Here is a 15,126-nt window from a genome sequence, read left to right as displayed (position 1 = left end):
TTTACTAGTTGATTAGTGTTGGCTTGCCTAACAACGGTGTTTGGCGCCATCACGACCTAATATGGAGCTTGGGTCGTGACATTGGGCGTCACTGTTGTACTTGAAAAACATGTCTACTTTTTTGTAACTGTAAACGAGTTGAGCATAATATCTTTTGAGTTATTGCATGTACTACCTTCATTATATTATTATGAGTTGGTTGTTGGCAATTGGTGTTGGTCTCTGACCATCTTTTCTAGCTCATCACTGCTTTCAACCTAAGGTTAGGTTTGTTACTTATTGAGTACATGGTATCAGTTGTACTCATACTATACTTCTGCACCTTACGTGCAGATTTTGGAGTTGATGTTGCTGTGTACGGCAAAAGCTGGCATTGAAGATGTACCTGCGTCCGATTATTGCTGACTCTCGTTCATGGTAGCTTTATATTTGTAAATCTCTTTATGTATATATTTTGAACAAAGGATGTATTATTTCGTACCAGTTTTGTAAATTTTAAGTATTAGAAGCTCATTGTGAGCACGTGATTTTTGCCTTACGAAAACTACTCAAAAAATAAATCAAAAAATAAAATAAATTTCTTTTACTGTGTAATTTTTTTATTTGCGTGGTATTAAATATTTGTGTTATGTCCGTAAATGTTTACTTTGTCATAATAAAATGAAAAAATAAAATAAAATACATATTGCATGCATATAGGATTTAATTATGCATTTAAGAGATAATTTAAATAAAATCACAAAAAATATGCATTCGTTCTATTTTTTAAATATGTTACTCTGTGATTAATGTTTTGACTATGTGTTAAATAGTTGTTATGAAGTAATTAATATTTTTATGTAAGGTTAAAAAATTGTTTTATAATTTTATTAGGATATTTTTTATTATTAATAATAAAATCAGAAAATAAAATAAAATAGAATGGGAAAATTGGACATGGATTTAAAATCCATGCCCAAATCGAATTACCCTTCCACAGCCCAATTCCACCACTCCCAGGTCCGGTCCAATTCAAAGCCAGAACCAAACGACGTCGTTTGGTCATCTCTCATCAAGGGCCGTTGGATTAAATCTAATCAACGGTCAAGATCCCCTGCCCTTAACCCAAGACCCTTACCCGATCCATTGACCCGATTCAGTCCGACCCCAACTTTAAACCAAACGACGTCGTTTGGTTTAATGAATTAATCCTGGCCATCCATTCTACTTGATCCAACGGACGATACCAATCCACCCCACCCCTATATAAATCCCAAACCTTTACCCGGACCCTAACTGAACACCCCCCCCCTCCTACACTGTTCATCATCATCCCCCAAACCCCCACTCCTAACCCTAGCTGCCCTAGGATTCCACCGCCTGAAACCCAGCGGCATCAACGCCGCCGGTCACCAAAATAACACCCTAGAACCCCCTGAACCTCCTCTATCCAAATATGTTATCTGCTTGGTTCGAATCTCCCTGAAGGTTCTCGAATCTTCATTTGAAGATTCGAGCCAAGTTCAGATCTAAACCTAACAGTCCCAAATCGACACCATAGCTTCCCCTAGTCACCCTGAGTATGGATCTATCGTTTGTTTGGTTCGAATCAGTTCGGAACTTCTCGAATCTTCTTTTGAAGATTCGGACCAAACAAGAACAAACTCAGATCCGTTTCAAACTAACACCAAATGACCCCTAGGCTACCCTCACCCTTGTGTCATGTTTGGTTCTTCTCGAATCTGACCAGAAATGGTTAAATCCCAAATCGAATTTTTAAGAACCCTAAAAATACCAAACTTTCGGATTCTGTTCAGATTAAGTAAAGATTGAGGTTCAATCGACCTTAGTCGAAGTATTTTCAGTGGAAAATACTTCGACTAAGGTCTGTTTGATTTCAAACAAAAATCCAAATCCAAGCTGAGTTCGAGTCGGATTAAAATTGAAGATTCAAAGGTATTTTTTCTATTATTTTGTGTATTCTACGTGTGTTGTTATTTGTCTTAATAGCTTGTTAATTTTTCATGATTTTATTTGATTAATTCTATCACCTTTGTCTCATGCCCGTCTATATGGTCAAATATGAAACTGTTTCAGTTGGTTGTGATTGTTCATAATATAAGTAATCGACTCGATTAAGTTCGTCGATTAGTTATATTATGAATTCTCACTTATGATAATGCTAATAAAAAAACAGTCTGCTTTTATTGTTTTAGACCAATTATGGACAATTGTTGTAGATAATCAGTTTAAATTAATACTCGTCAGTTAAATCACCCTTGTTTACATTTATATGAATCTGTCAAAATAAGTGTAGTATATATGTTATTGTCTGAACATTAAAGTTTCAGGGCATTGTCAGTATTGACAATGATCCTGTGTTTGTTTGATTTATTGTTCAAAGTTAAAGCTCAGTTACTGAACTCAGTGTAATATGTTGCTATAATGATTGTTTCTGAATTCAGTATGATTCTATCAATGTTTGATTGAATGTAATTGTGTTAGGAGTTACCCTTTTTAATCAGAATTCAGTCCAAACTTTAGGATTGGTTATAGCTGCTTAAACAGATTGTAAAATCTGTACTGTGAAATTCTGAGTTTAAAGGCAGTAATAACAGAATTACAGTAGGATTTCTGGGGTATTTTTGGGATAAAACAGTGAGAGAAATATGATATAATAGTGGGCTGATAATGGAGTGTTAATGGCTATATTTAAGTAATAAAGGGGGAACAAGGAATAATGGGGCTGCTGAAAATCATGTTAGGATCACATAAAGTATTAAAAAGTAGTTTTAATGGAAACTTTCTAATTTTTAAAGGGATAAAGGGTCCAGCCACCATGACAAAGGTGCAACCAGCCCTGTATAAATACAGGAGCTGGACAGCTTAAAAAGGGAGACTTTAAGAGACCTTAGAGGATTTTAGGAGAGAGTTTTAAGAGAAAAAAAATCAGTTTTTTCAGGGAATAGGGGCAGTTTTCAGAAGAAGAAAGACAGAGAGATAGAGCTTAAGGCAGATTTTAGGAGATTGAAAGAGGAAGTCAAGCAGAAACAGAAATTTGAAAAGAAAGATAGAAAGAAAAGAAAACAGAAACACTAAAACAGAATCCTACATCGGAAATTAGTATTGAAGCTGATTCTGTGTTTTTGAAATTGGAAGTTTGTTTTTTTAGTCTACTTTGTTCTAAACCTCAAAAATCAGAAATATTATTCTTGGTATTGAATCTGTCCGGATTTGTTCGATCTCATTCTTCAGTTAAAAATCTGAAATTTCTTAAAAGTATTTTTACTGTGCATCTGGGCTCTTCGAATCCTATTCTTGTTCAGACTTGCTGTGTTATCGGTATATTCTACTGATTTTGTTACTGCTGCAACTGTTGAAACTTACTTCTTCTACCTCCATTTCCAGGTACATATCTTTTTAAATTCTATGTTGGAAAGAGATTCAGTATGACGGATAAATGAAGATTGAATTGTAATACTATCTTTATTCATACGAGTTTCTTTAATTAAAAACTCAGTTTTGTTTCTGGATCAAATAAGTAGTATATGTTGATAGGATGACTGTAAGTTAAATATCTTTTATTGAAGACTGTATAAGTGTTGTAACAAGGTTAATTTTATAAATTTTCATTAAATTATAGTTGTGATTAAGATTGTCAAGATAGGAAACATGGCATAAAATGGGCCATTATTTAAATTTTATGGTGTTGTTAGTTAAGTAAAGGGTAATGTAGAAACATCAAGAAAACTACATTACTAACTCTTATTGTTAAATAAGGTTTAGATGGTATTGATGGTATATGTTTATAAAGACAATAGATGTGCGTATAAACGTTGGTGAAAGGTGATATGATATAGCTTGTTACGATGTTAAAACGTTATGAATGATTACGAAATACAGTTAAGTTGCATGTAAAGTATTTTTATTGAAGTAACTTGTAACTTCTTTCCTATAAGCTCGATGTCTATCTACCTTCATAAAACAAATTAACCAAATAATTAGGCCTATTAGATTAAAAGCGAATATATGATAATGAAAAGAGATGTACAAGCATAAATTGCCACACTTTACATCAATGATAATTAGAAATAAAATTTGCATTAAGTGAATAATGAAAATTCTCGGAACATATTTCCTTCCTTTATGAATCATTTATTGTCAGTATCATATGCAATTTATTCTTTGGCATATATATATATGTCATATTTGTTTAAAAATAGTATTAATCATATTTTTATTCTGTTCTTTGAATTTGAATAGTTGGAATGAATATAACCTATATTCGGAAATCATAATCGACGAATAACCTTTTATAGATTGCAAATTCTTTTCAAAGAATTTATAGGCCTCTAAATAGGAGTTTTCTCATGATTTTTACATAAAAGAAATACATGAATATAATAAACAATTTATGGAAAATCCCTAAACCATTACAAATATTTTGCACAATTAGGGATACGTTCGCGTACCCTGGTTATATTTTTAAAAGTAAAAATTCGGATTATGCGTACGCGCAATTTCGAACGAATATTTAATAAAAGGATTTTTCCAAAGGCGTTAAATCAATTTCATAAAAACCCGAGATGTACGGTTCATTATTCAAGAAAAACAAATATTCTTGATTCAACACAATTTCGAAAAATGATTTCTTAATAAATATATTATAAAAAGTTATTGTGTACACGTACGCGTGACACAAGTCCGCAATTTTTTTTTAACACGAATATACGTACGCGTAATTCGATTCAAAGAAGGGTCATCAATAAGCGGTAGTAAAAACATGTAACATCAATGTATTTAATAAAATCAAGGTAATTAAGCCAATAATAAAAACAGTTAAGCGACCGTGCTAGAACCACGGAATCCGGAAATGCCTAACACCTTCTTCCGGATTAACAGAATTCCTTACTCAGGATTTCTGGTTCGCAGAATAATAAACAGAGTCATATTCTCCTCGATTCAGGGATTATAATTGGTGACTTGGGACGCCTTAAAATTCCCAGGTGGCGACTCTAAAACAAATAAACAAATCCCGTTTCGACTGTCCTTCAATTGGAGAAAACTCCCCACGCGCCCCGCGGGCGCGGCAAAAAGGAGGTGCGACAGCTCTGGCGACTCTGCTGGGGACAAAAGTGGTCAAACTGTAACCCAGAACCATTGGTTCAGGGTTTAAAGAATTCGAGCTTAAAATATCTGTGTTAATTGGTTTTATTTACTATGAGAATTTCAACTGTTTATATGCTAATATGCTAAATGTTGCTGTTTACCGCTTTAATATTATTTGAATTGTGAATATATACAACTGCTACGAAACCCCCTTCTTTCTGAGTCTTCTGAATTTATGGTGTACACGTGCGCGTGACCCACCTTTCTGTTAAAGTCGTACCAAATAAGACGGAGTTGGGACAAGTAACTAGGCCGGGCAGACTTGCGTGCTCCCGGTACGTTGCCCCCGCTTCGGCTTAAACTGTCCGTTTGGGTAAGCCAGGTTTAGAACAATCAACCTAAGGTTTTACACTTAGAATAACTCAGCCATGTACCGGATCCCTAGTAGGAATGAATATTTGCATCATATGCATTTGGCCTTGGAGACTCAACACAGGGGTTGGGTATGTCTAGGACAGGTGAACCCAAAATAAAAAGACCATCATGATGCATCATATTTGTTACTTGTGCATTCATTTGCCTCGAACATGCTTGTTGACCAGTTTAAATAAAATCATGGTAAGAAGAAAGGAATAAAATGGGTTGTTTTAAATTTCGAAAAAAAAAAGAAAGAAAAAGGTTTTAAATCTTGAAATAAAGGTATTTAATAAATAAATAAAAAAATTCGAAAATTATTTTAAATTTTCAAAAAATGAATTTTGAATTTATCAAAATTAAATTTCAGATACAAAATGAGCATCACACAAAGCCCCTCATCCACAAGTACGGAAGAATTTCTATGTCAGCTTCAAATGTGGTGGTATGATTTAGGCGAAGACGGTCAAAAATGGGTCGTCAAGCATTTGGGAAATCTCACGGACATTATGAAAGTTAAACCCCGTGATGATCTGATTGCGGCGTTAGTAACTTTCTGGGATCCTGTTCACAATGTTTTTCGTTTCTCTGACTTCGAGCTTACTCCTACATTAGAGGAGATAGCTGGATATACTGGTTTTGACGGAAGTTTAAGAAATCAAAGCTTGATATTCACAAAGGCTCCTTCAATACATCGATTCTTCGGTCTTTTGAACATCAGCAGTCAAATCAGGAAAAGCAATATCATCAATGGATGTTGTTCCTTCAACTTTTTGTATTCAAGGTTCGGAAAGTCAGATGGGTTTGAAATTCATGAAAAAGGCCTTACCAATAAGCAAAACAAAGACACTTGGCAGATTCACCGTCGATTTGCTTTCATGGTGGCTTTTCTAGGAGTCATGGTCTTCCCAAATAAAGAGCGAACAATTGATATTCGCACCGCAAAAGTTGTGCAAATCCTTACCACCAAAGAAAATCACACCCTTGTCCCCATCATTCTATCAGATATTTATCGGGCTCTGACTTTATGTAAATCAGGAGCAACGGTCTTCGAAGGATGCAAAATTTTGTTGCAAATGTGGGTGATGGAGCATCTCCAACAACAGCCCAAGATCATACAATATGGGTCAAAAAATGATAATTGCATCGAGAGCTATGAGGAAAGAACAAAAAATTATCAAGCTCCAGAAGGGATGGAAGCATGGGTATCTCATCTAAAGGCTTTAACGGCAAATCAAATTAAATGGACTCTGGGATGACTCCCGATGAGGGAAGTAATACATATGTCAACCTCAAATAGTTATCTACTACTATTGGGATTAAGAAGCATTCAGCCGTATGCACCACTAAGAGTCTTAAGGCAACTAGGGAGATATCAAATAGTTCCTGATGATGAAGATTTGAGTACGCAAGTAATCGAATTACACCCAGAAGCCACTATTCCCGAAGCTCTACTTCAGCAGATGTGGAATGGATGTCGATACTTGAAAAGTGATACTCAAGTCCCAGACACTACAAAGGGTGAGATGAATCCTGGATATGCAAGGTGGTTCGAAAAACGGTCTCGCGTGGATGATGTACCAGAACCTGAGCTGAAAAGGCCAACAAAAAGACCCCATGTTCAAAACTTCAATGATAAAATCCAAGAGCGGTTGATCTGGGGAGAAAAAGAAAAAGGGTACAAAGCGACTATCCATGCCCTAAAAGAAAATCTAAGAAGCCTCAGTCTGGAGAAAGATTTGCAAGAACAAGAAGCCGAAGGCGAGAAAAAGAGTCTAGCTTGTGAGAATGAAAATCTTCACGCTCGATTCCAAAAAATGAAAAGGATTTCTGAAACGCCAAAGAGGAGCTGGAAGGATCAAAAAACCATCGCCAATCTCTTTGAAAGAATGCAAGATTATGATTTCATTCTTGCGGAAAATGAAAGGGCATTGAGCAAAGCAAAAGAAAAGATCCAACAATTAAACGAAGAAGCCAGATCTAACAAGGAACGCCAAGATAGGCAATCCGAAAAAGACAAGGCACAATTCAATAAGGAAAAAGACTATTGGATGCGATCAGAAGACCAGCTTCGTGCACAACTAGAAGAGGCAAGAAGATGCAACAGAGAACACCAACAAGCAGACCTCGACAGGGAAAGAGCGCAAGCAAGATTAGAGCAGGCCAGACTCCGAGCTTTGTTAGAATCAGCTCTAGATCGTGAGAACCGTGTCAGAGATATAGCCACCACTCGTCAGCAGCAATTGCAAGACCAAGACCAACGTCTCCAAGGTTTCAGGGCACAAATCCACGACCTGGCAGTCTTCACATCTCAAAGTTATGTAAACTGCCAAGGAATGGATTATGAAAGATTTACTGAGCATGCGCCCACTTTTGCTTGTCATCTAGCAATGGAGTTGGAAAGGATGTATCATACGCTGGGAGGCCATCCAGGTCAAGTACCACATTGAGCAGATAACCCAATATTTAACAACAAAAGTGGAAAGTGGGGCACGTTGTGAGATGTTAAGAATTGTATCTTTTATTTTGATTTAAGTGTGTGTGTTTTCAAGCCATTTTCTTAAAATTTTCAAATGTAATTCCATCTTTGTGTAATGAATAAAAATGATCGCCTTTGGTCCGAACTACGCAAGGTCTGATTCATGTAAGAACATGATACGTAGGCAATCTCTCAGATTCGACCACCACGATAAAGATATATATAGTAAATAAAAGCGAATGACAATTTTTCAATTTCAAGAAAGCTGGGACGACACAAGCAACCGAGCGAATGCATAATAGAAAGGGATTATTTGTCTAGGAGCATTGCATCTCAACGTGTGATTATATATGTGTTAAACTCTCAAAACTAACAAGTTTGTTCATTTCCAGAATTCAAGCAGTTAGTTTCTCTAAAGAGTATACTGGCATATTATCACTATCACACAAGATCAAAAGGACCAATACCCGAAAGTATGTCTATCCCAGATGTTGACACAGGTATGGAGATAGAAGAGATGGATGTCGGGAAAATGAAAGAAGAGATGTTTAAGCTCAAGCAGCAAATGGCTGAGATGTACCAAGCTTGGTCTACAGGACAGTTACCCCCATCTTACCCAAATAACCCTGCTCCATCAATGACCCAAACTCAGGATAATATCACCACTGAATTATCCCCAAGTTTCCCCATTTATCAGCACTACCGAGGCACCACCTCTCAGACACCACAGTCTCCACCTCCAAAACCAGTTCCGTACTTTCCTCCACCTATGACTCCTGTTTTCGTAGCACCTCCCCCTGCTACATTTCACAAATCTCCTAGTGAGCCTACATTTCAGGCCCAAGACAACCAATATTACCCCCGGAGCCCACCTTCAAAGCCTCTGAAATCAATTCGACTGCTCCTCGGTTTGATCTCCCAACCGAAATTGACAAGCCAGCCAAAAATGTTGAACAAGAAGAGATGTTCAGGAAGGTCAAAAGTCTAGAACAATCGTTCCGAGACATGCGGGGATTAGGTGGGCAAGTCAGTGTAGCATACAAAGATTTATGCTTATTCCCCAATGTACAATTGCCAGTTGGCTTCAAGATGCCCAAATTTGACTTATACAGCGGGCACGGCGACCCGGTAGCCCACTTAAGGGGTTTCTGTAGCAAGATGCGAGGAGCTGGGGGAAAGGATGAATTATTAATGCTTACTTCAGTCAAAGTCTAAGCGGATCAGCTTTGGAGTGGTATACACGCCAGGACCATGGAAGATGGTACACCTGGGATGACCTGGCACAGGCATTCGCATACCATTTCCAATACAATCTGGAAATCATCCCAGATCGGTTATCTTTGACCAAATTTGAGAAGAAACACAATGAGAGTTTCAGAGAGTATGGTTTTCGGTGGAGAGAACAGGCAGCAAGAGTAGATCCTCCTATGAAGGAGAGCGAAATGGTAGACTACTTCCTCCAAGCCTTGGAACCGACTTACTATGCCCATTTGGTTTCAGCGGTTGGGAAATCATTCAACGAAGTAGTGAAGATGGGAGGTATGGTGGAAGAAGGCCTCAAGACAAATAAAATCATGAGCTATTCAGCAATTAAGGCAACTACTCAAGCTATCCAAGGCGGGGTAGGAGGAATCGGAAGAAAGAAAAGGGAGGAAGCAGCCGTAGTTGATTCAGGAATTTGGCCGGGACCCAGAGGTTCACCGCTTTACTATAATCAACAACGACCTCGCCCATCAGCTTACCACCATGATTCGTCCCAACACTACTATCACCCTTCAGAGCCTCATTTTGCCACTAACCATGCTCAAGCATACAATCAGCCACCTGTTCACACCAATTGGCGTGCTCCTGTCACACCAAATACTTACCCACGAGCCTATCCCGGACCAGGTTTTAGGCCTAGGCCAGCATTCAGGGGAGAAAGGGAACAGAAAAAGAAAACTTACACTCCATTGGGAGAGTCTTACACTAGTCTGTTCCACAGGCTGAGACAGCTAGACATGCTGAGACCAATACAATCCAAACTACCCAATCCTCCACCAAAGAATCTGGATTACACCATTAGCTGTGAATATTGCTCCGGTGCACCAGGCCATGATACGGAGAAATGTTGACATTTGAAAAATGCAATACAAGAGCTGATTGATACTACTAAAATCGAAGTTCAAACCCCCGAAGCTCCAAATATCAATAGAAATCCAATGCCAGCCCATCAAGAGGCTAACATGATAGAAATCATACAAGCTGATGGAGGGACAAAGAAGCCGTCACAAACTGTCATGATGATCAAAACTCATGAAACCAAGCCAGATAAGCAGTTAATGGAGGAGAAGCCGGTGTCTAAGCAGAACAAAAATGGTGATGAACCGTCTATGATAGTCGATGAGGGATCATCGAGCAAAGTTGCCGCAAAACAAGAAAGGCCGAAAGTGATAGTACCAGGGGTTGCTAACAAACCCATTGTATTCGTGGAAGGAGCCCGTACAGATCGGGTTATTATTGCACCTGTAATCCAGCTGCCGGTCATCAACAACAAGGCCATCCCATGGAACTATGAACGGGTGACTGTAATGTACAAGGGCAAAGAAATCAAGGAAGAAGTGTGTGAGGTGCAAGGCTTGACACGTTCGGGAAGATGTTTTACTCCCGAAGAGCTGAGAAAAACTAAAAACAATCCAATGCCAACAAAGAGAGCTGTGACGGAAGAAGAGGCGGAGGAGTTTTTAAGAAAAATGAAACTCCATGATTATTCTGTTGTGGATCAATTAAAGAAGACCCCCGCTCAAATTTCATTGTTGTCATTACTGATCCATTCAGAGGAACACCGTCTGGCGTTGATGAAAATCCTGAATGAAGCTCATGTTCCTGAAAAGATCTCTGTAAATCATTTGGGCAAAATAGCCAACAGAATCTTTGAGACAAACAGAATTACATTTGCTGATGATGAATTACCTGTGGAAGGTACCGAGCACAACAGAGCTCTTTACCTCACCGTGAAATGTGAAAACTCCGTAGTAACCCGGGTATTGGTTGACAATGGGTCCAGTGCAAACATATGCCCTCTCTCCACTTTAAACAAATTAAAAATTAAAGAGGAGAGGATCCAGAAGAATAGTATCTGCGTACGAGGATTTGACGGTGGAAGCAGAGATTCATTTGGCGACATAGTGTTGGAACTAACTATAGGGCCAATTGAATTCACAATGGAATTCCAAGTGTTGGACATATCTGTTTCTTACAACTTGTTATTGGGTCGACCATGGATCCATGCTGCTAAAGCAGTCCCGTCAACACTACATCAGGCTGTCAAGTTTGAATGGGATCATCAAGAAGTAGTCGTGTATGGAGAAGAAAGTTTAAATGCTCACAGCAGTACTATTGTACCGGTCGAGGGAACAGAAAATGACCAGGGACCATGGGTATACCAAGTGACAAACATAGTGTCGATAGAGAAAATTCCAGAAGGGAAATACCTTCCGAATCCAAGGATATCCTCTGCATCAATCATGATAGCTTATGAAATGTTAAAGAATGGCTTTATACCCGGCAAAGGTCTGGGTTTATCTCTGCAAGGAATTGTACAACCAGTATCTCTCCCCGAGAACTGGGGAACATTCGGTTTAGGGTTCATACCCACCGCCAACGACGTAATAAGGGCCAGGAAGTTGAAACATCAAGCATGGGTTCTTCCAAAACCAGTACCACATCTGTCAAAGTCTTTTGTCAAGACCGGCGCTAAAAATCGCACGATAACAATTCCTAAATCCTGGGTCAATCCTGAGAAGGAATTAATTAAAAGGTTCGAGAAATTGTTTAGTGATGTGAATATGTTGGAAAGCGGAGAAGGGTGTAGCAACGCAGAAGTTCAATTCGTTAGGCCAGAAACAAAGCTCAATAATTGGAAAGCCACTCCTCTCCCAATTCGAAAGGAGTCTTGGTAGTTTATTTTGATTTTCTTTCAGTTTGTTTGGGTTATTTCAAGGTTGTAATCTCAAAGTTTATCTTACAGTTGGTTTAAAGTGTGCAAAACCTTGTTATCTTTCATCATACAATAAAAAGCAGTTTCCTTTTTATTATCATTCTTAATAGCTTTCTTTTCTTTTTCTTCTTTTCTGTACAGTTCCTTTTACGCTGGCTCTAGTGATATGGCATGCATGAGGAATCCTCAGCCCAGTCTTAAAAATCAATCTGGTTCCGAAATATTAATTCAAGAAATATATTGTGATTATGAATCAGAATATGATGAAGATGAGGTTTTTGAAGAGATTAGTAAAGAGTTAATTCACTTTGAGGAAAAAATCAAACCTAACTTGAGTGATACCGAGGACGTCAATATAGGGGACACGAGTAATGTCCGGGAAACTAAAATAAGTGTCCATCTCGAACCAAAGATCCGAGAAGAGTTAATTAAAGCACTCATAGAATTCAAAGATGTTTTTGCATGGTCGTATGACGACATGCCGGGCTTGAGCACTGATTTAGTGGTCCACAAATTGCCCACCGATCCAACGGTGCCTCCTGTCAAGCAGAGGCTGAGAAAATTCAAGCCTGATATGAGTATGAGAATTAAGGAAGAAATCACCAAACAATTGGAAGCAAAGGTCATTCGAGTCACTCGATATCCTGTTTGGTTGGCTAATGTCGTTCCTGTGCCAAAGAAAGACGGCAAAATTAGAGTATGCGTCGACTATCGCAATCTCAACAAAGCAAGTCCAAAGGATAATTTCCCATTACCCAATATCCATATTTTGATCGACAATTGTGCCAAGCATGATATAGGGTCTTTCGTGGATTGTTATGCCGGGTATCATCAAATTCTAATGGATGAAGAAGATGCAGAAAAGACGGCATTCATCACACCATGGGGAACTTATTGCTATCGGGTAATGCCATTCGGTTTAAAGAACGCCGGGGCAACCTATATGAGAGCAATGACCACAGTGTTTCATGATATGATACACAAGGAAATTGAGGTGTACGTGGATGATGTGATCATAAAATCAAAGCATCAGGCCGACCACGTTAGGGATTTGAGGAAGTTTTTCTTGAGACTTCGTAGATACAACCTCAAGCTTAACCCTGCCAAATGTGCATTTGGAGTTCCATCCGGAAAGTTGCTGGGATTCATAGTCAGTCGACGAGGCATCGAGCTAGATCCGTCAAAGATTAAAGCCATCCAAGAACTGCCACCTCCAAAAAACAAAACTGAAGTAATGAGTTTGTTGGGGAGGTTAAATTATATCAGCAGGTTTATTGCTCAGCTCACAACAACCTGTGAGCCAATTTTCAAATTGTTAAGAAAGGATGCTGCAGTCAAATGGACCGATGAGTGTCAAGAAGCGTTCGATAAAATAAAAGGGTACTTGTCAAACCCACCCGTGTTGGTCCCGCCAGAGCCAGGAAGACCTTTGATTCTTTACTTGACGGTTTTGGAAAATTCATTTGGTTGTGTATTGGGGCAACATGACCTCACTGGCAGAAAAGAACAGGCTATCTACTACCTTAGCAAGAAGTTCACAGCTTATGAGGTTAAGTATACTCATCTGGAAAAGACATGTTGCGCCCTAACATGGGTAGCTCAAAAATTGAAACACTATTTGTCATCCTACACTACTTACCTCATTTCTCGTTTGGATCCATTGAAATACATTTTTCAAAAGCCTATGCCAACGGGAAGACTTGCAAAGTGGCAGATATTGCTCACAGAATTCGACATCATCTATGTGACTCGAACTGCAATGAAGGCTCAAGCACTGGCCGATCATTTAGCCGAAAACCCGGTCGATGAGGAATATGAGCCGTTGAAGACTTATTTTCCTGATGAAGAAACAATGCATATCGACGAGGTGGAGCAAATTGAAAAGTATGGCTGGAAACTTTTCTTTGATGGAGCCGCTAACATGAAAGGAGTTGGGATAGGAGCTGTAATCATTTCTGAAACAGGGCATCACTATCCTGTTACGGCTCAATTACGATTTTATTGCACCAATAATATGGCTGAATATGAAGCTTGCATTTTGGGGTTAAGGCTAGCTGCAGACATGGGTATCCGAGAAATCTTAGTCATGGGAGATTCAGATCTTTTGGTACATCAAATTCAAGGAGAATGGGAAACCCGAGACTTGAAGCTCATCCCATACCGACAATGTCTACATGATCTTTGTCAGCGGTTTCAATAAGTGGAATTCCAGCATATTCCAAGAATCCATAATGAGGTGGCCGATGCATTGGCTACCCTGGCATCAATGTTGCACCATCCGGACAAAGCTTATGTAGATCCGATACATATTCAAGTCCACGATCAACACGCTTATTGCAATATGGTTGAAGAAGAATTTGATGGTGAACCATGGTTCCACGACATCAAGGAGTATATCAGAATGGGGATATATCCCGCACAAGCCACAGGAGATCAAAAGAGGACCATTAGGCGATTAGCAAATGGATTCTTCTTAAGCGGAGGAGTTTTGTATAAAAGAACACCAGATCTTGGATTATTAAGATGCATAGATGCCAGACAAGCTACAGCTGTCATGTCTGAAGTACATTCAGGAGTTTGCGGACCCCACATGAGTGGATATGTGTTGGCAAAGAAAATCCTCCGAGCTGGTTACTATTGGCTTACCATGGAGCGAGATTGTATCAGTTTTGTGCGCAAGTGTCATCAATGCCAAATACACGGAGATTTGATTCATTCTCCACCATCCGAGTTGCACACAATGTCGGCACCATGGCCTTTCGTTGCTTGGGGCATGGATGTGATTGGACCAATTGAGCCGGCAGCATCCAATGGACACAGATTCATTCTGGTAGCTATTGATTATTTTACCAAATGGGTTGAGGCCAAGACATTCAAATCAGTAACCAAGAAAGCTGTGGTCGATTTTGTCCACTCAAATATCATATGTCGATTCGGAATCCCGAAGGTGATCATCACAGATAACGGTGCTAATCTTAACAGCAACTTAATGAAAGAAGTATGTCAACAGTTTAAGATTACACATCGTAACTCTACCCCATATCGGCCCAAGGCGAATGGAGCAGTAGAAGCAGCCAACAAAAACATAAAGAAGATACTTCGGAAAATGGTAGAAGGTTCAAAACAATGGCATGAAAAATTACCATTTGCATTATTGGGATACCGC

This window comes from Nicotiana sylvestris, chromosome 9 (genome assembly GCF_000393655.2).
Source record: "Nicotiana sylvestris chromosome 9, ASM39365v2, whole genome shotgun sequence".
In the NCBI taxonomy this organism is placed as follows: domain Eukaryota; kingdom Viridiplantae; phylum Streptophyta; class Magnoliopsida; order Solanales; family Solanaceae; genus Nicotiana; species Nicotiana sylvestris.
This window is presented reverse-complemented; position numbering follows the sequence as displayed.